General features: G+C 41.1%; 2 protein-coding genes and 1 pseudogene across 5 annotated transcripts in view; 2 read left to right on the top strand and 1 right to left on the bottom strand.

Annotated features, from left to right (window-relative positions):
- LOC136856813 (putative fatty acyl-CoA reductase CG5065) overlaps positions 1–23,160 on the bottom strand; it is a 619,576-nt gene that overhangs the window by 474,750 nt on the left and 121,666 nt on the right. The window lies entirely within an intron of this gene.
- LOC136868225 (uncharacterized) lies at positions 159–22,546 on the top strand (annotated as a pseudogene).
- LOC136856815 (odorant receptor 82a) overlaps positions 19,722–23,160 on the top strand; it is a 344,377-nt gene continuing 340,938 nt past the window's right edge. The window contains exon 1 of the mRNA XM_067134948.2: positions 19,722–19,777. The gene's annotated coding sequence lies outside the window, so the exon portion shown is untranslated. The remainder of the gene's footprint in view (positions 19,778–23,160) is intronic.

Here is a 23,160-nt window from a genome sequence, read left to right as displayed (position 1 = left end):
TCGTTGAGGTCTGTGTCGAGGTGTCAGCTAAGGGTCGTCAGCTAGTGAAGCCTATGCAGTGCAGTTGCCTCCTTACAGTCCTGATAGAAATGAGTTCCTGACTCCCAACATTCAACTGGGCGGTGATCTGACTCACAGTAGCCCGTCAAGCGCCCAGTATGGTTCTGCGGAGGCGACGTGATGTCCGTTCGTTAAACATCTCTGGTCTTCCCGTGGGGCGGTTCACGCTGGTGGTAACATTTCCTCTGAGATACTGAAGATCCTCCCTCGACACTGTTGACGTCGGAAAACCGAATTCGCGTGTAATCTCCGCAATATTATGACCCTTGCTCCGTGCGCCGATGATCATTCCACGTTCAAAGTCGATTAACTCGCGACGTGTTGCCATCCTCAAGAAACTAATGTCTGTGACAGACTGCCCAGGTACGCCGCAGATAGCCGCAACGCTCAGAGGTCATACACGGCATATTTTCTAAAGGGACATACCTTACCGTGACGTTTGGCCACTCAGTGTATAAAATTATTTAACATGAGCTTGATATCTAATTGCATAGTGTACTTTGAAAGCTTTGTTCAAGTTCATTCCACTGTCAGAATTTAATGATTAGTTAGCTTAAGTTTTAGGACGTTGATGACATAAATCAATTGGCGACCCGCAGAGATCGGTTTTGGACTCGTGCGAATGATATAGGAGATGCACTGAAATGTAGTATCACATCCATGCAGATCATCTTCAGATTTATTATCACTCTTATCCACAAGATACACATGTAGGCATGGCAAAGTAAATTTTGACTTACGCCAACTGAGTGACTATGCGTAGAGTACAAAACTCAGACTATGATATCTGGTACCAAAAGAAACCTTAACATGTAAAACCCTTTGCTTACTCCTAGCTTTTAATAAATGGTACCAACCTTTTTCCTGTACCCGAATTGGTCTTCTGTCAAAGTTCTTCCATTTTCCCTTCGATGCGATCCAGGACAATTCTATTAACAACGGTTGATGTGATACAAGACTTAATGTTCTATAGTGTAGGGAGAATCGGGCATTGATTTTTTAGATATCGAAACAATTAATTTCACAAAATCGGAAGGTAGCTCTCCTGTATCATAGATGTCATTCATAAGATTAAAGATCCATTTTCACCTTATCCCCACTTCTTTTCAAGAGTTCTTCTGGTTTGTCATCCGTTCCCGATGCTCTTTTCGCTAGGCCTTTTAATGTTTTTACAAATTCATCCATTGTAATGGACTCTCCTATGTCACCTTGTTCTACTTTACTCTCTTCTTCCATTGTATATTCCCGTAAGTCTTGCTGCATACGAATATTCTTAATATTATTTCCACTGCTCAGCCACGTTTCCGTCGTCAAGCAGTAAATATATCTCTGTTTACAATGCTCTTTGACTTCATCTCTTTTTCTCCATGGAGTGATTTTATCGTTCCTTATGCTTTGTCTATCAACGTCTTTGCATTTTTCTTTCAAAACCTTATCTTTGTATTTCCTGGCCTGTTTGGTAATCGCATTCCGTTACGTCTTATATTATCTTCCGAGTTCTCGAATTGTCACCTTTATCATCTGAATAACGGCATTACATATCCCTACTTTGTTTCTGATTTTATTTTCCCTTAAACATCTTCAGCAGTGTTCATGATACTTTCGTTTATGCGGGTCCATTTATCTTCACTTTCGTCTTTATCAGGTTTAATATTATCTATGTTCTCGTTTCCCCTCTCCGCATAACAAATCTCGTGGTACCTCTTCCTTCAGTTTCGCTAGCTGCCAATGTAATTTCTCCGTTTTATGGTTTCTTATACCTCAAATTGCAGTGCTTCATTACTACGCTGTGATCACTGTCATAACTTCTACTGTCCTTTACTTGGTTCCTAAAACTCACTCTTACAATAATAAAGCATATTTGTGCTCTACGTGTCACTTAAGTGCTTTCCACACGTACCGTCTTCTGCAGTGGTGCTCAAATAGGGTGTCTGTTACAATTAAATTACTTCTAGTACAAAATTCTACGAACATATCTCCTTTATCATTTTTTTTCAAAGTCTCGGTGTTCCAACAATACTTTCTCTTCCCTCTCCAAAAATTGCATTCCAATCTCCTAGAATGATTAGATTTCCTTTGCTCTTCATTGACCAAATCCATTTGTTGAACTTTCCATAGATCTTTTCTATTTTATCATCATCTGTGGTTGGCATATAAACTTGCACAATTACTGTGTCCTTTGGTCTAGCATCAATCTTTAACAGAATTACTCTTTCATTGTGCTGCACTTACCTTTTCACTCTCTTTCCTAATACTTTACTAAGAATTATACCTACTCCTCCGAATTCTCGTTCTGCTGTTCCTGAGTGCATTATCCAATAATCATAACTCCAAAAGTCTCCTACCTTGGGCCATCTTACATCCGATATATCACGAACATCTGCTGCAAGTCTTCTTATCCCAATTGTTAGATTTCCAGCTTCCCACTCTGTAGTAAGATCCTAACATTTCAAGTTCCAATCCTCCTTTCAGTATAATATTTAATTCATTCAAATTCTCGAGCACTCCACACCCGAAGATCCGAACTCCAGAATATTTAACAATAGAAGCCTCCACCAAAGAGCAGCGGATACTCGGGATGCTATTTTGCGCGTTTGATACAATGGTCACTCCAGTTGTGGAAGGACCTGCCACAGACAGACATCGAATAGGTCAAGGCTACTTTGAAAGACAATGAAGCTGCGGAAAGCTACTGACCCGGACAATCTTCCAATAGAGCTCTGGTACTCTCAACAGTGGGATGCGGCATAATGATTAGAACCGACTCTTCAAGCAGATCATTAAAAAAGTTCGAACACCAAAAGACTGACAACGGAGCATCACCATACCCATTTTCAAAAAAAGAAGAGCCCATCTGAATGTGCTGGTTACCGCCCAATCTGACTTTTGAGTCATGCAATGGAGGTTTTCGAACGTGTTCTTGGTAGAAGGATTCGTGAGATCGCCGAGCTTTTCAAAAAACTAAGCTGGATTTATGAAGAATTGTGGCACAACCTATGTAATCCATGGTGCACGGCTCTTGGTTAAAAAAGTAGTGAGAACAACAAGCCAATTCATCTCACCTTCCTGGACCTTGAGAAGGCCATTGATCGCGTACCGCATGACCTCATATGGCTAGCACTGCGAGAGCATGGCATTAACAGAATGCCTTGCCAATTGGATACAGCTGCTTTAAGTAGACCCAAGGAGCTAATTTTAGGCCGCCGCAGGAGCATCCAGTGACTTTCCCATCATTATCGGCGTTCACCAAGGGTCGGCGCTGTCGCCGCTCTTGTTCATTCTATTGAGAGAGACTGTAAGAGCAGACCTGCACTGCCCTTTATCAAGAACACTTCTCTACGCTGATTATGACATATTGGCCTCTGAGATCCAGGTTGATCTGCAAAGGCAAACCCAAGAATGAAGCGATCGGCTGGCGCAATACTGCCGCACCTCAATAAATCAAAGGGACCGTTGGCCTAGATAGTATGCCCCTTTAAATAACAAGCAGCAATAAAAAATACGACTGAATATATGACGTCAGATCCATAAGCAATCGGAAGCGACCATTCAGGTAGTCGGTAAAGACCTGCCGCGAGTGGCAAGATTCCAGTATCTTGGCTCCACGATCACTGATGATGGCCGACTTGTCAAAGAGGTCAATGCAACGATAACGGCAGGCTGGATTAAATGACGCACAACGACCGGCGCCACTTGCGACCGGAGGATGAAAGATGATCTCAAACCAAAAACCTATCGTACTGTTATCCGACCTATTGCACTGTATGGTTGCGAATGCTGACCGACTACAACTTGAGACAGAACGTCGACTGGGCGTCATGGAGACGATGATGCTGAGATGGATAGTTGACGTCACTAAACTGGATCGCATCTCTAATGAAACCACAAGGGAGAAATCTGACGTTGCAGCGATTCAAAACAAAATCCGCGAGAGGTCTACGAATTTTTGGCATGTACTAAGGGCAGGGGAGGATACTATCGCGAAGATGGGTTACATGTTAGAAGTCGTCGGGAGTACATGTTAGAAGTCGTCGGTAGAAAACCAAAAGGACGACCAAAACAGCGATGGGCTGATACTCTTTACAAAGATCTGAAGAGCATCAATCTCCACCCCCACATGACCCAGGACAGAACTAAATGGAGACAACGAATCCACGTAGCGGACCCCGTCACCAGTAGGGACAGACGCTGAAGAAAAAGTCGTTGGTCCCTTTCCTTTTGCATCCTATGCCGTTGACGATCATGATTTCATTCATCCGCCTTTATGAGTACACTCTTAACTTGACCTCCATCTCCTCATTCCGATTCGATAGTATGAAAGTGACAGATACGAGAACGCTAGTAACGTCATTCCTTATGCAGGCAATCTTTGTAATGAATGGAACGAAAGGGTACGTTGCAGTGTTAGTATCTGTGTAAAACTCAATGAGCTTGGAAGATAGGTATGAAATAGCTCTTTCTGTCTCAATAAGGAAAGCAACAGGAACCTACTTCACTTCTCAGTTCCTTACTTCAAACCCCATTAGTGATGCCTAGGCTGTCTAAGACAGCTGATGATGGAGCTGTTGGGAATACAACCAGCTTTCGTATTGAGGACTCATATAGAATCATTACCTCGTGGCTTAGTATCTCTTTCCCAATAATAGTCTTAAGAGATACAGGGTGCTGAAAGGTTGCCAATAAACAAGTTTCTGAACAAGCAAGTGTATTGATGTAGAGCTCACACATTTGGTGTCGTCCAGATAGCGAACAACTGGGTACATGAAGGGGATGATTTGGGTTTGACACACATTAATGAGTCCATAATGCGATCAAGTGGGTACCTGAAGGGGATGATTTGGGTTCGACACACATAATGAGTCGAGATTGTGGCCAGGCATAAAAGTACAGACGCTTAAGCGAGAATATAATGAACAAGAATATATCATTTTATATATGTCACGCTGCTTATCTAGGTGGATTGTGGCAGCAGTATGCATCACTAGAGGCACCTACAGTCTTCTGAAGTTCTTTAGAAAGCCCCTTTAATGATTACCAGAGATATTTGAATTTTTTCACAAACCAGGTCTGTCAAAGAAAGCGGCCAGAAAAATTAACCCTCAGTTGATACACCACGTTCTGGTACACACAATTGAAATACCGGGGAATACACAAGAAAAGTTAAATGCATGTAAGAAAAAAACCAGTTGTTTCCAAATAAACACAACTATTTCACTTCTTATGTATTATTTTGAATAATAATAATAATAATAATAATAATAATAATGAAAACTTACAACCTGTTTTCCAGTCATTGACCGGGTCAGGGATGTAATGAATGAAACATATATAGGCTGTTATTACAATGGGGTCGCCACTCCCAAGGTGATTTATTAATTAATGATAATGAAATGATAATGGAGAGTGTTGCTGGAATGAAAGATGACAGGGAAAACCGGAGTACCCGGAGAAAAACCTGTCCCGCCTCCGCTTTGCCCAGCACAAATCTCACATGGAGTCACCGGGATTTGAACCACGAAATCTAGGACAAAATTATTTTTTTCATAATTAAAAAATCAAAATTTATTACTTTTACAGCATTCTCATATAATTGCCCCGCACTATCCTGGAATATAAACGCATCTTAGTGTAAATCTGTCACCACTGTTCGAGCTGGAATCTCATCTTATCTCCTGCGCTGTGCGTGCGTATCTCGCAGTCTGAATTGGAGAGTGAATGTAAGTGGCTGTGGTTTGGTTGTCTTTGAGGTTAGTGTGATGCTTTAAGATGGAACATGCAGCTGAAGGTATGATCTTTACATTTGTAGCGGGTTTCAGTTATTAATGGGCGTAATTGTAACGTAATTTTAGCTATATTTGCATCATGTAATATTTAACTATTATTTTTATAATAATATTTTCACTTAGAGTTTTAGTATGTCGCGTCACTCTGCGTCACTGTCTACTTAATGTTAAAATTTAGATAATGTCTTGTAGTTTACGCCTGTTATAAGAATTTTTGCATCTTTTTGCAACTTACTTAGTTATTTTACGTTTTAGAAGATGCCGCGCAACCAGTTCTCACACGTTTACAACTGGTTGAAGCACTGGGTTCGAAGATTGTGTCAAAAGTGGAACTTTGTGACTTTGTCAAAAGTAAATTAGGGGTAAGACAATTGTTCTGAAGAGATAACTGAATGCCTACAAGGAGATTTAAAGGATTTTGTTGATAATTTTACCAGGCTGTGGAAGCAGGTTCATAGAAGTAATGCAAAATTCATTTCAAATTATTCTGATTGGTTAAAAGAGAAGATAACATTTTCGAAAATTGTGTATGATTCTAAATTAACAGAAAATTTAAATCCTCCTACTCCATCCGCATCGAAAGTCGGAAGGCCTAGAAAGCTTTTTCATGAAAGTAGTGAAATATCAAAGAAACTAAAAATTCAACCGCTACTCTCTGCACATTCAGAACAAGAACTTATTCATGCCACACAAGTATCATTGTACATGTCTGGAAAACGAAATGCTGCAAAAATGGTTAAAGAAACTCTTAAGTCTCCACACAGAGATGCTAAAATTTAAAAATCCTATATATCACCAGCTGTAAAACCTGTACCACTTACCGGTGAAGAGGCTCTATCATTCCTTGTAGATAATTACAGCAAAAGCCAATATATGAATATGCGACTTGAATGCAAAAATAGGAACTGTAATATTTTCCCACCTCATTAGAGAAACAAAACAGAAATGCTATCCACCAAGTGAATCAATAACAATAACAGAAACATCAGCCACAATAACATTCCAATCACTGGTCGACCATACAATTGAGCGCCTTCCAGTAGTTCAAGATGATGTTTTGAAACAGTCTATTTCTACCAATGATACAGTTCATATTATATTAAAATGGAGGTGTGATGGTTCAAGCGGACATAGTATCAGCAGAAAGTTACAGATGATGACGGCAGTGACACTGATACTTTTGTAGTTTAAGTTGTTCCATTACAAATGTATTCTTTAAATGTAGAAAGCAACAATGAAAAGAAAATTTTATGGCAGAGCCCACGAACTTCTTCGACACGATTTTGCAGACCTCTTAAATTATTGTTTGAAAAGGAGACTGTAGAATTGACTAGGCGAGAGGTTCAATTAGTTGAAACTGAAATAACGTCCTTCCAACCAAGTAAAATAGAAATTGATGATCAATACGTATTTATTAATCAAACTCTATTGCTGACCATGGTGGATGGAAAAGTCTGCAATTCTATTACAGGTTCATCAGCACAGAGGTGTTATGTGTGTGGTGCTGGTCCCAGAGAAAACAGTTTGTCCTGAAGAGAGCTATAAATTTGGATAAATTGTTGGATCGGTTTTTTTAATGCCTGCTACATATATTTTACAAAATACAAATTAAGAAATGGCAAGCAAGAGGGGATGAATATAAGACAAAATAGGAAACAGAAAGAAAGAAATACAAAATAAATTTCGATCAGAAATGGGTCTGCATGTTGACATACCAAGATCTGGAGGCGTCGGAAATTCGAATGATGGTAAGACTGCTCACCGTTTTCTTTTAGGATCCAGTCTTGTCATCCAAAATTACGGGTATAATTGAAGAGCTAATCAGACGTTTTTCTACAATTTTGTGTGCTGTTTCTTGTCAGTTCCCTATAAATACACCCGCTTTTAAAACCTACACCCAGGATACAGCAAAATTGTATCTAAATCTGCATCCAGGGTATTATATGCCAGTCACTGTGCATAAAGTATTAATTCATGGTGCAGATATAATTTAATTTTTGTATTATACCTATCGAGCAATTGTCAGAAGAAGCCCAAGGAACACGTAACAAATATTTGAGAAAATACAGATTTGGACATTCTACGAAATCCTCACGAAAACATACAAATGAGGACATATTACATATGCTGCTGATATCTTCGGACCCAGTAATATCTCATTAAACCAAAATTCAACACAAAACGAGAAGATTATCCAGTGAAGTATTACTACTCCTGAAAGAAACAGATGTACCGGCTCATCATGAACAGCATGAGGCAGTGAATGACGATGATCCTTTAGATGACACATGTGATGAGTCATCAAGGTCAGGGTCATCGAGTGATTAGTGATAGTGACTGAAGTGCTGTCTGCAATTATCCACAATTGCAGTCTTCCAAATTAAAGGTAAATTGAGTACAATCCATTGTAGTTTTTTGTAGTTTAGGCTCTATCCAACTCCTAGTCATAGACAATTTCTTGCATGTGTAGACGTAGATGTAGCTTAAAAGAGGTCTTAACTGATGTTTATTATGAAGTAAACAAATTATAAACGTTGCTTTCACTCTAAATTCATGACTAAAACGTAAAAATAATTTTGTCCCCCTAGATTTCGATTTTGACCCACTGTGCAGCGGCGAGAGGCCGATGCGCTGCCGTCTGAGCCACGGAGGCTCAATAATAATAATAATAATAATAATAATAATAATAATAATACCGGGCGAGTTGGCCGTGCGGTTAGGGACGCGCGGCTGTGAGCTTGCATCCGGGAGATAGTGGGTTCGAATCACACTGTCGGCAGCCCTGAAGATGGTTTTCCGTGGTTTCCCCATTTTCACACCAGGCAAATGCTGGGGCTGTACCTTAATTAAGGCCACGGTCGCTTCCTTTGAACTCTTAGCCCTTTCTTATTCCATCGTCGCCACAAGACCTATCTGTGTCGGTGCGACGTAAAATAATAATAATAATAATAATAATAATAATAATAATAATAATAATAATAATAACCTATTAATAATACAATTCTCACTAATCCACCATAAACAACTACCCCTCTAGTTATGTTATACAATAAAAAAGATCTTCTAAATGGTAAGATTACCTCAAACTAAATTATTAAACATTTTCAATAAGAAAAATAGTTTTAAAAATATGGTTAGGTTATCTAAAACATCCCCATGAATCAGTTAATGTCTGCCTAATACTACTAGCAAAGCAAAAATTATATATGAGATTGTTTTGAAAATTGTATCTATTTTATGTATCTCACGCCACCACTAATCTCTTGTTCGCAATCTGGACAGGGTATATTTAGTTGTTCGGAATCTGGACGGTTTTTGCCTTGTTCGCAATCAAGACACAACCACACATTTAAGCACCTTCAAATGCCATTTGGGTACGCAGAAATTGGATTCCACACCCTAGAGCACGCGAGGATCAGGAAATCAGAAAGATACAGGCTCAATTAAACTGCTCAAAGAGAAACGATGCCAAACACTACTCCCAAAACTAACTCAAAAATCGACCGTCGTAAATAAAACGAGGTCGCTCAATTACATCATTCACAATTCTGCGTTAAAAAAAAAAACTCGTCTCTTGGAGCGTTGCTATACTTTATCAATGCGGAACTGTACAAGGGCGGAACTAGCCAATTCCTTGACACCTGTTAAAACTTACAGGATTGTGGGAAGTACGGATGTATAACAGCACACACCCATTTGCAAACCTGTACTCATATCCCTCACAAGTCTTCACTAGATCAACGCCATATGGTATTCCCGGTCAGAAAATAAAACGTTTAAAATTAAAATAAAAATGTCCTGAACTTCTATACGTTTCATGTAAACAATTGCAAGATAAACTTTAATTAGCAGCGAATAAACCATAGCGCTCTCTGTATACTAATCCTAACCGCTTAGATTAATCTTGACCACGCAGTCTTCAGATACACCTATTCTACTTAAGATTTAGTTACTAAATGCCAAAAATTAGCAATAAGATGATGTTTTATATTATCTAATAGGTCATCGACCACTGAAAGTTAGTAAAACTGGCCCAGCATTCACTTTAAATTCCCACTGACTGAAATTCAAGCTACACACTCCAAAAAATGATAAAGGATGATAGAGGATCACTAGCCGAGGCGTAAAGATGTGCTTGGTTTATCTGAAATCCGCAGGCCTTCGGGCTGAGCAGCGGTCGCTTCCTAGACCAAGGCCCTTAAGGGCTGTAGTGTTAATGGGGTTAGTTTCGGTTTATCTGAAAGGATATGGGTTCGATTTCCCGTCATGAAGTCGAATTTAGAAATGAATCTTCCATTTCGCAAGAGGCATACGGACCTGGAGAGCTCGCTGGGAAGGGAATGTATATGGGTATTTCCATATCTTGTATCAAGTGTACATATGCTGAATACTCAGCTCGAAGAGTGGCTGGAACCTCAACAGCTCCGCTACAGCTGCCTGAGATGGCCTATACAGCACTGAAGAGGTCTACTAGGTAAATGAGCGAGGTAGTTTCCTGTTGCTTTCCTCACAGAGCCAAAAGTTGCTGTTACGCATTATCGTCAAGCCTACTGAAATGTACGCAGGAATCAATCCTATGAGCAACATTTCCACAGCATTCATAACAGGGACCAATTGCATAAGCAATGGCATTACTAGTATCGCTCATACTTGACTCACTTTCATACTGATAAAGCCAAGGATAAGATATGTCAATGAAAGTAACAAATTTGTTCTAGGCCATACCAAAATACATAACAGTGTCTCGCCAGCAAAGGCGACGGGAAATCGAACCCACATCCTTTCAGATACAACAAGCACATCTTTACGTCTCGGCTAAGGAGAGACTATCATCATCCTTGATCATTTTTGGAAGGTGTAGCTTGAATTTCAGCGAACATTTATTCCCCTTCAATTTAGAAGAGAAATGAGTATCAGCCTGGTTGATTCCCTGGGAAAGGACTATTTAGTATGGAAGTTACGAACTGTGGTAACCTTTAGCATCCACTCCTCCTCCAAGGTCCTGAGCGGGGATGGTTTTTGAGCGGGGCGTGATGGCCGAGTGACATTGTCACTGGCTTCCCGACAAGGCACTAGCAGTCGGAATCTCTGCCCATGCATAAGGGTTTTTTAAAAGTCAAGTCAGATTCTACATAAAACTGGTGTTATGAGGCAACGATCACGTTATCGACCGATACGTAGAATTATGAGCTAGCTTCATGTATTTATTTATTTATTTATTTATTTATTATTTATTTATTTATTTAGTTATTTATCAATTTGTGTCAAGCAGCTTATTATTCACAGAGCACACAGAAAACATTTTGTTTCTACTTATGTTTGCTGACTAAGAGCTGACTTTTACTAAGAGCTCTGGAGTATTTTAGGTCATCAGCCAGTGCATAACCCGCCATATTATGTACTAGCTGTTACTCGCGGCTTTGTTCACGTAAATTTCGTAATTTAAACTATTCTTCCTCAGTACTCCGCTAAGACGTTACCTGAAAATACTGAAGTACAAAAACTCACCGAAAAAATTGAGTTTCATTAATCGCAGTACATCTTTATAAACAACGCTTGGGATACTGCCTTGGCATCCGTCGTCACTTCAACGCTGGATCCGAGCTCGGTCCCGTGCCTTGGCCTCTCACGGATCTTCCTTGCTGCGAGGCCGCGGTCTGCCTTGTGGCGTCGCAGTCTCCCTTCGGAGGGTACAGCCGCGGGAGCGCGGATTCTCTTCGGCCGCCATTCGACAGTTAAGATGACGAGGCTACTGGCAGAGCTAACTCCGGAGCATGCGACATGCAAAGCACACCTTAAGAGGGAACTATATTCTTTTAAACTGTAACTGAGATTCCGTTGGGATTAACGGTATTCTTGGGATGCACAATTCAGGCGGATTAAGATTTCTTAGTAACATTACAGATGCTCTGATTTTACGAATTAGCTTATGCGATGGAAGACCGGAAGAAGTAAGAGGACTGTATTATGAAATTCTACGGCAGGGCCTCTCAAACTCCCAAAATCTCACGCGTGCAAACCGAGGCACAAGGGCTCCGTGCACTGTGCATCGGTCCGACTCGGCTCGTCTCGGATGGTGTAGTGTGCTGAGAGCGACGAAGCGTTCGGTGGTCGACGGCTTGTTTATCGGTGAAATAGATAGGCGCAAGACAAATGCTTAATCTGTGGGACAATAATTACGTGATCATCAAAAAGATCTATTTTTCAATACAAAGGCTTTGCTCGAATTCTACGAAAAGTTGTCGAAGGAAGATTTTCCTAAGCTGCATCGAGAATCAGCTAAGTTTATTTCTATGTCTGGATCCACATGCATATGTCAAAGTTTTTTGTTTTTGTTTTTTCTGATTTGACTTGTACGAAAACTAGATTGCGTACGAGTATTTCTGATCGTAATTTAAAGAACGCTCTCAGAATTGCTGTCAGCCGATCCCTTGTTCCAGATATTACTGGTATATATGCAAAGAAAAAGGAAAAGAAGAGCTAGAGAAGGTAACTTCTCTGCTCAAACTATATTGAAAGACGAGTTTTGAATACCGGTAACATTGTCCCATACAACTGAGTGTCTCCGCTCATCGCACATAAACATTTCCCAGCGAGGGGAAAATCATTGGGGAAGGTGAAGAAGGCGGTGACAGGCCGAACGTGTGAGAGAGATGTAGGATGATGATGATGATGATGATGATTGTTTAGAGGGGCCTAACATCGAGGTCATCGGCCCCTATGGTACGAAATGAGACGAAATGCGATTGCAATTTAAAAAGAATTTAAAAGTTCATCCACTGACCAGAATTCAAAACGTGATGATGAGGAATGAACTGAGGAATATGAATTTAAAACAATCAGTGGATAAGACGCGCAATGCCTCACATTCCCAGAAACAATATTACTGACCAAGGGACTGCTTCCGAAGCCCAATCCTGAATCGATTATGCTTGTCTAAATGGGCCAATATCTATGTCAACGATCCCGCATAATGGCACTTATCTCTAGTAAAGGAGAACCATGGTATTTCTCAAGTTGCGGCACTAATCAAAGGCAGCGTAAACTCACGGTGTTCCAAACATTATGGTAGCACACACAAGTATTGTACCTCATACAGGTAACGCAGACCTATGGTGTTTCTCACACAATGGCGCCACTCACAGCCAACGCAAACCGATGAGGTTCCTCACCGAGGTGTACTAATCACGGGCGCCGGTATTCCCGTGGTGTTTCTCACATAGTGGGTACCAATCACAGGCAACGCAGACCCACGGTGTCGCTCATATATTGGTACAACTCACAGGCTACGCCCAGACACGTGGTGTTGCTCACATGGGTACGACTCACGGGTACTGGAAACCCACAGTCCACACACACTGCTGCTACGAATCACAAACCTATTGTGTACCTAATATAATGACACTATTCACAAGTAAAGGCGACCCATGGTGTTCCCCGCGTGATGGTACTAATCAAAAGCAGTTTCATTATTCTAATTCAATCATCCCTTGGTCGACCCTTTTAGTCGCCTCTCACGACAGGCAGGGGATACCGTGGGTGTATTTTACGTCGGCGTTCCCCACCCACAGGGGGTAGAGAGAGAGAGAAAAAAGAAGAAGAAAGAAGGGATCCGTCACTTCCGAAAATGAAGTAACGGACAAAGAAAGGCAAGGGGCACGAAGGGCGTGAATGAAAGACTCCCTAGGCCTCGAATGTTCTAATACCGTCGGGGTCGGAAAAGAACAAGAGTTGACCAAGGGAGGTCGGACAGGATAAACGAAAGTGATGAGCCTGGCACAAGTAAGTGGAAGCAATGCCAGGATTCAGATAAGGGCCCCGTGGTCGCCAATCCACACTCCCAAGTTGAGAGCCCCTTGGGCCCCTTTTAGTCGCCTCTTACGACAGGCAGGGGATACCGCGGGTGTATTCTACATGTGCGTCCCCCACCCGCAGGGGGTGAGATATGTAGGGAAAGAGGAGTGGGGGTTTGCACTCTGGTCAACCTAGTGAAGTCGTCTCCTGCACCTACCGCCGTGCAGTGCACGGGCGCATGCACCGTGAGAGGCCCTGTTGTTCTACGGGGTAGTAGACTGCGTCCTCCCTTTGGATCACTGAATCAAAAGACCTATATTCAACGTCTTGTTCTTCAACGGCCTTCGCCTGCCGCGAAATGAGGCGCAGATCCGTGAGGTGAAGCAGACTCATAGTGGTTTGGACCCACGCACGTTAGAGCGCAGGGTGACGTGACGCAGTTGCTGCCCGTGGTGACCCTGCGGACCACAGTAGCGCTGTTAACGGAGCGGTTGTTTACGGAGCGGAGGCTCCGGGCGCTTTCAATCGTTTGCCTCCGAAGAACCTCCGATTGAATTGCAAGCGCGTAGTTTGAACTTGGCACGGGAGCAATGAACGAGCATTTGTACAGGAATTTATAACTTGTCGCTATTAATGTGAAAAACTACGCCCCTCCGTTAATACTTCAGTTATTTGGCGATATTACAAATAGGCCTAGCAATCTTACGTACAGACATAATAATTATGTAACAGAACCTCCGATTGAATGACAAGCGCGTAGTGTGAACTTGGTAGGGGAGAAATGGAAGAGCATTTTCTCAGGAATTTAAAACTTGTCGCTACTATTGTGCGAAACTAGGCCCCTCAGTTAATAACTTAACTATTTATCGATATTACACATAGCATTCTTACGTACAAACATAATTATGTATTTTCTTAAATATAAACATGTTATAATTTAGGCCTTGTCCGTGACTGTAAATTACTTCGTTATGAAATAATTAATACTATTATCATTGCATGCCGGGCTGAGTGGCTCGGACGTTTGAGGCATTGGCTTTCTGACCCCAACTTCGCAGGTTCGATTCTGGCTCAGTCCGGTGATATTTGAAGGTGCTCAAATTCGTCTGCCTCGTGTTGGTAGATTTAATTACACGTAAAAGAACTCCCGCGTAACCAAATTCTGGCATCACGGCGACCCCGAAAACCTTATAAGTAGTTACTGGGACGTAAAGCCAATATTATTATTATTATTATTATTATTATTATTATTATTATTATTACTAGCTGATGTACCCGTGCTTCGCTACGGGATTCTCAGAAAGACTGACTTGGTGGTTTTCCTAACTGAATTCAACATAGGTCATTACAAAAACGTCAATAGGAATGTAGCGATTGAAAGCAATGTTATCATATAAAATACTCGATCAAATGAAAAACCGCACACTTTCTCACTTTCAACGAACAGTACTACGGTGCCGATCTAAGAGTCCAAAGTTCCAGAACTGGAATAACCAGGTCGCAGACTGCCGTGACCACTCCTCTGTCATTATTTCGTTAAATATGCACACTACTCATTCCAATCAGTGGCTCAGAGTAGGGATTTTATAGCTCGAATACAATGATGAACCAGTGTGTTACGTACCAGATATATCAGAAAATGTATGAACCAGAGGAATGGCATGCTAAAGAAGAAAGTTATCTTACACCCCAGCTACTTCCCACCAATATACAGGCAGGCTGTTACAGTCGGTACGACCAAGCGAGTTGGCCGTGTGGTTAGGGGCGCGCAGCTGTGAGATTGCATCCGGGAGATAGTGGATTCGAACCCCACTGCCGGCAACCCTGAAGATGGTATTCGGGAGATGATGGGTTCGAGCCCCACTGTCGGCAGCCCTGACGATGGTTCTCCGTGGTTTCCCATTTTCACTCCAGGCAAATGCCGCGACTGTACCTTAATTAAAGCCACGGCCGCTTCCTTCCACTTCCTGGACCTTTCCTATCCCATCGTCGCATAAGACCTATCTGTGTCGGTGCGACGTAAAACAAGTAGCAAAGAAAAAAAAACATTGAATGACAAGCGCGTAGTGTGAACTTCATACGGGAGGAATGAACGAGCATTTTCACAGGAATTCATGACGTCGCTGTTTTTGCGCGAAACTACACTCCTTCTTTAACTTTTTTTTAATGCTATTTGTTCGGGGCGTCGACCTATGAAGATCCTTTGCCCCTATTTGCACCATATATGAGGAAACCTGCGTGTATTATGTAAATGTCGGTAGGGTAAAGTGTTGAATGCGAGGAAAGGAACGTTAAGGATGACACAAACACCCAGTCCCCAGGCCAGGGATATTAATAATTTACAATTAAAAAACTGACCTGGCCGGGAATCGAACCCGAGGCCGCCGGGTGACAGGCGGACGCGTTGCCACCTACACCGCAAGACCAATGGTTAGGAGTCGTTTGTGCCATGTTTTACACAGCAGCATTTACAGATTTGAACCACTTGAACTCCTCCCTCCGCTCGTAAATAATCATCCCTTACTTCTGCCACGTCTTTCACGTGTTTTACATATGTCCAGAAATTAAAAACGAATTCAAATTTAACTTGAAATTACTGTATTCTAGCGCCAATATAATGGGAATATTTCCATAATAATGATAATAATAATGAACGAACCACTGTGTAAGTTCTGCACAGGTAGGGCCTGTACTTTTCTGAGGAACAACTGAACCTATTAAGATATATTGTTTGTTGTATCTACAGGGTTTATACCTACAGGTATATGGGGTATGTATTATATGTCGATATAATTGCATTTTCTTGATAACAAATGAATGGATGAAAACCATAACGGTATAAGTAGCATTTTGGTCATTCAGAGAAAAAGGCATTTAAACAACTTCAACACTCATATAAAGCATGCTATTTGTAGTTATACCACCCATCACTAGTGCGCAGAATATTACCGCTATGACTTGTATCTCTTTGCTGGTGAAAGGATACATCCTCCCGGAGTTACATCCTGCACTTAACTCATTTTAAAAAAAATGTCACTTATACCGTTATGATTTCCATCCATTCAAATGAGAGGATGCATTAATTATTCTGAATGACTATACGTTCTTTGTTAAGGGGTATTGTATGAAATATCGGTGATATAGATCAATTTTTGTTTATGTAGGTAACGATTTTTATAGGGCGCCTACATTCATGGACGTAAGTTTGAAATTACAGCCCACTAAGTCCTTACACTCGGAGCTACTGTTGCGAATAGAGCTGGGAACGGAGCAGCTGCTCCTATGATTGCAATCGGTAGTGCGAGTGAGCGCTCCCTCCGGTATTCTCCGGTAGTAAACTGTTGCTGGGAAACCAATCGGTGCTTCGGCACGCGAGCGGAGGGCGAGCGGAGGACGGAGCAACAGTACTGAATGTGTGCCTCGCTTGCCGTTCCATCCGTGGTGCGCAACGGATGTGCTGGCGACATAGTAAATACTGCTGTATAAGTATGACGAAGGAGAATATAGGAAATATATACATTCTCATTTATCGTTCGTGTTTCATTTGTCGATTACTTTTGTAAAAATTTGCTTTACGTCATGCCGTCTTATGACGACGATGTGATAGGAACGGCTAAGGAGAGTAATTTCTAGGCGTGAAAATGGAAAACGACGTAAAACTATCTTCAGAGCTGCCGACAGTGGGGTTCGAACCCATTTTCATCCGGAAGATAGTGGGATCGAATCCCACTGTCGGCAGCCTTGAAGATGGTTTTCCGTGGTTTCCCACTTCCCCTCCAGGAAAATGCCGGGATGGTACCTAACTGAAGGCCACGGCCGCTTCGTTCCCACTCCCAAACCTTCCCTATCCCATCGTCGCCATAAGACTTATCTGTGTCGGTGCGACATAAAACAAAACCCAAAGTCTCACGCTCCAGGACACTGTCCTTGAGGCGGTATAGGTCCGAGGGAACACCCAACCCGGGAGGGTAAATTGATGGAAGGATTATTATTATTATTATTATTATTGTACTCCCATAACCACTTCTGTGGTTTTCTGTGACGTTAAGGTGCCGACATTTTGTCCTACAGGAGTTCTTTCATGTGCCGGTACAGTAGCGGCGATTGGGGGGGGGGGCGAGAGGGGACAGTCGCCCCCTACTTTGTGGAGAAAACTTTGCATTTGTATTCCATTTTAGCTGGATGAAACAAGGTATTATAGGAATTATTAAAACAAGCAATTTGTACAAGCCCTGTTGTCTTATCAGCTAATTATTTGCTTTAATTAATAACGAAATTATTAGCGGAAATACGCAACAAAGTCGTTCATGCGGTTAACCGATTTCTATAGCGCCACAGCGAGTACTGTAGTGGAGACTTTGTATGTGCTGTGAGGAAGGGTACGCGTGCATTCGTTAGTCTGGCAGTCTATTTAGTGTCAGTTTTTTTTTAAGTTTGTAGTCAAATACTAAATGATTTTAATTATATAATCACGCCGTACGTCTATTTAATTGTAATACATGTGTAATATTGTTCCTCTCGTGAAAGTTTTATTGTATAGTATTGAATCAAAATCTCAAATAAATATTATCAACACAGGTAAGTTGGTAGTCTGAGAATCTTTACCTCTCTGTCGAAATTCCATTTAGTAGCTTTTTTTTCAGTTTTAATGTATAACGTATATACCCCCCCCCCCCGCTATATCCCACAAACTGGGGTACTTTGTTGTCTTTACATTTTTTCCCCCTACTTCTAATTCCCAATCGCCGCTACTGCCGGTACACCTGACCACCTTCAGGTACCGCCGAGCAAAATCGGAATTGAAACCGCAAGCTTGAGCTCAGAAGGCCAGCGCTTACCGTCTGAACTACTCAGCCCGGTACAGCATATAACCAGTTTCAATCAGTTCGTACTCTTCAGTAAAAACTGAAATGGCGTATGACTTTTAGTGCCGAGAGTGTCTGAGGACAAGTCCGGCTCACTAGATGCAGGTCCTTTGATTTGACGTCTTTAGGCGATCTGCGCGTTGTGATGTGGATGAAATGATGATGAAGACGACACATACACCCAGTACCAGCGCCAGCGAAATTAGCCAATTAAGGTCAAAATTCCCGAACCTGCCGGGAATCGAACCCGGGACCCCTGTGACCAAAGGCCAGCACGCTAACCATTTAGCCATGGAGCCGGATGTACTGTTTCGTAATAAATGAGCTACGAGTATAATTAATGTAAGAACATCGTATATAATACATGTTTACATGCAATGGAATATAATTACCACTTAAACTATTTTACTACCAGTATTAATAATATTGTTAACGCATTTGCAACAGTATAATATATGCCAATATTCAATCTACAGTATTCTATCCACCTGCACCTATTGCAAACTGAACGTCAGCAGATCAAAATCTGTTATTCATAACGTAACAAATAATGCGGCGATCTTGAAACGACTACATCATTTGAATGACAAACGTAGGGGAACACATGCATCTGTGGAATTAGTACTAAAATCTAAATTGTAATTCCTCCTAAGATCACCGTTGCAACATTGCCCACATCTAAGCATTTGAATTTTCCGCCAGTGAATTCAATCGGAGGACTACCGGAGGTCTCCGGAGGAGCGCTGTAATCGTATTATCCGATTCAATCAACAGGAGGTCCGCCTCCTCTTCACAGCACTAGACCACAGTCTCATCCGCAGTTTCCTGCAAGGCTCACGGTGATTTTGGTTGATCGTATTGTGTTTTATAGTTCGAAACGGAAGAAAGATTAATTTTTTTCTTTTGCTAGGGGCTTTACGTCGCTCCGACACAGATAGGTCTTATGGCGACGATGGGATAGGAAAGGCCTAGGAGTTGGAAGGCAGCGGCCGTCGCCTTAATTAAGCTACAGCCCCAGCATTTGCCTGGTGTGAAAATGGGAAACCACGGAAAACCATCTTCAGGGCTGCCGATAGTGGGATTCGAACCTACTATCTCCCGGATGCAAGCTCACAGCCGCGCGCCTCAACGCGCACGGCCAACTCGCCCGGTGAAAGATTAATTGAAGCCGTGCGTGTTTGCGAAGTTCTGTATGATACAAGCCACGAGGATAACTTAAAAACGAAGCTGTAAGCAGAGATGTGGAAGTGGGTAAGGAAACGGCGATCTGAAGTGGTAAGTTGCATTGTAATTCTGCGTTGACCTTTTTTTTTTATCTGGTCATGGTTAAAATTCCCTTTGGTAGACCATTTTTACTGATTTAAGAAGATTTAAAAAAATTATTATATAAACCACTATAAACTATATATTATATTGTGTTTTGAGGAAGAAATAATGCACAATTTAAAACAACAAAATACCAATTTATTGTAGTTAATTTTTCTTACCTAGAGATGAATGCAAAAATAATTGTTCTGAAATGAGAAATTTCAAAAGTAAACTCATGTGAAAAATAAAACTGGGATATACAAATTGAAAACAACTTATTTTCATACACAAAAACATGATTTCAGTGAGAAAAAATAACAAATAATATGAGGAACTTACGACTAGGTGGTATAGGAGAAGGTATTATTATTATTATTATTATTATTATTATTATTATTATTATTATTATTATAGACTTATTTTACATAGCGTGGTTCAGGCTATGAAGCCTGCCTGCTTTTAGTATGCGAAACAATATTATACATAATAAAATGTACTAATACAGAGTATTGATATTCATTCTATTTCAATTCAGGTGCATTAAACTAGCTTAAACTAAAGCTAAAAGATCATTCTAGGCGAAAGGTAAGTACTATGAGTTAACCCTAGATGTGCAGACATTCACTTGATCAGTTACAACGTCATTCATCTTTTACCAACGCATTCATATCGAGTATGAAATTAAAGGCAAAATTAAGTCTTTTATAACACTTTCCTCACTAACCGTAAATAACTCATTCAAGCACAGGGCAGGCAAGAAGTCACCTGTTCTTCGTAACTCCCCTGCAGTCACAGTTGCTGTGAAATATTTCAACAACACCTAGGGATGGCTGAATTAAAAACCGAATGTTCCTACTGAAACCGTTGTCCTTATTTCCGCAAGAATCGCATTACTTGGGGATAAACTCTTACAGAGTTTGCAATGTAACTGTACCGGTACACAAATCCTCAGTTTTTCAGTACTTTCCTTCTGAAACACTTCCTCTGCCCAAGGAACCATTCCTGTAATGTTGAAAAAATATAGTAAAGTTCCGTCGAATTGTAAAAGCTTTCTGTGAACTTCGGGTTATATCTGTTTGTAATAGTGGTCCCACTTGATCGTTTGGTGTGTCCCATATTGTGTCGTCTGCACCTATTTCAGCTGCCTAATTACTTAAATAGTTGTGCAACACTCAACTTGTCTTCACAACATCGACATTACTACCTACTTTCATTTCAAATCATGCTCGAAAACACGAAGCAAGTATACCAAAATTACATTCTACCTTTTGACGCGCTCCTGACAGTTTATAGCTGAACACTTCATATTTTCGTAAATGTCAGCAACTTTTCATTGCGGATAAGGTCGCACCATATTCTCAGATGAAGGGAACGCCTCATCTCCCACAAACTTGAAAGGCATTGGAGTCTGTACTGGAGGTACGAGTAGTACTGTAGGTGACGGAGCCTGTAAAGTGCGTTTCATCATTTTCGCCACAACGCTTGTGTTGAAAATGCTTCCATCAATGAACCTCTCCTGTGACCCCTACAGCAATAGAGATGAATTTATAGTTTGAGTCGACGGCAGCTATTAGCAGGACGGAGAAAGTGTGTTTATCATTGAAATACGGGGATTTAGTTTTCCCAGGTTTTTTAAAATCCCATGTTTCCCAACAATGGCGCCAACGCAGTGCAGGAATTGCCATCTTTGTTCGAAACCAACTGCGATTGATTCCCACTGTTCGTTTGTGGATTCCGGCAGAAATAATGGTTGCATTACTTTCCATACAGCTTGAGATATTTCCAGCACGATGTTAGAGACCGTTCGTTCCCCCATTCTGCAGATGTATGCAATAGCTCTGTATCCGTTTCCTGTCGCCAAGTACCTAAAACATAAAAGAAAAAATAAATGGCAGGGAATTCTTGTTTTGTAACTGTATTTGTTCATGTATTTACTTTAAAAGTAAATATTTTTACATATCTAAATGCTCTTTTGACACCATCGATGCAGGTGCAGAAGCAAAGACAATATGGGAGAAAGTGAGACATTCGCTGAGAGATGTTCTCAAACGACAGCGAAAATCATGAAAAGTGGAGCACCGGCTGAATCTGCTAAACAGTGGAAATTTCTAAAACAGATAGGATTTCTACAACCATATACAGTCAATAAAACACGAGAAGGGAACCTACACGAATACAATGACGATAATGAAACCTCATTGCAAAACTGTGACATCGATAGTCCAATTGATGTACAGTAGTCGAAGACCGTGAGAGTCACTGAACGTGCAGCAGGGAATCAGAAGTGCTCACGAAGAAGCTCAATCACAGGCGCTTCTTGAAATTTCACCTCCGACATCTGCTAAAAAACGTGAAAAAAATTGCTAGCTTACGCAAACGAAGCATGGAACAACATAAAAAACGAAGAAAATCAAGGTCGGAAGTAAGAAAAACTATGTTGGTACAAACGAGTGCTCCATGTGATCCTCTCTACCACTTCATGTCTATGTACGAGGTGACCAAAAACATGCCACCGTCATCTAAGTTTGTCGTTAGAAACGATATTTTCCATGTAGTTACAGAAATGGAGGCCACATCCCCGCGAGAACTCCACAGTTCAACACAGTTCAGCGGCCTTCACGTCACGAGTTGCCCTCGTACAGTAATCAAACACCCAGGCCATCCTACGCCAGCTTATCAACTTCAGCCTATTCTTCACATCCCGATAGTCCATTCCCAAACCCACAGTGGAATTGAGAGTTCGAATAAAACACTTCAACTACGGCTTGAAATCGGCGAGATTTGCTCACATTCATTAACGATTTTTCTGAAAACGAAATTTCTGTTGGTAAAAATGTCGCCATTTACCTTTGAGGTCCAGAGGCTTTGTGTGTTATTAGAGAACATCTTTGCCGTTGAATATTATTCTATGTATTCAATAAATATTCTTCTGTAAAAGCTACATTTTTACTTTCCGATAATAATGAAGATTCCTTAACTCCAGATCATAATGTAGGTTACTTAAGGCTTTAAGTAATATAGGTAACGTATAATGGCTTACCTTAAAAATACAGCTAGATTTTCCTCGGTTCCAATCGGCCTGTCAATTTCATTCTTGATGAGATCATGCACTTCTTCGATTTGATCACGGTTTAACCTAAAATACTTCGTAAATTTGTCTCCAAATTTCTTAGTTAAAGGGAATTCCCCATAGCTTAGTATTTTTTTCATGAATGCACTTCTTCCTGTTTTTTGTTTCATCAGAGCGATGTAGCACACCGTTTCAACACAAACCCGATTTCGGAATCCGGTTCTGAACTCAGATCTATTAAAATAGCAGAACTATTTGGCATCTCTGCCACAGCTGAACT

Source organism: Anabrus simplex, chromosome 1, assembly GCF_040414725.1.
Source record: "Anabrus simplex isolate iqAnaSimp1 chromosome 1, ASM4041472v1, whole genome shotgun sequence".
NCBI lineage: Eukaryota > Metazoa > Arthropoda > Insecta > Orthoptera > Tettigoniidae > Anabrus > Anabrus simplex.
The sequence above is the reverse complement of the archived record's forward strand: the minus strand, read 5'-3'. Positions and strand labels throughout refer to the sequence as shown.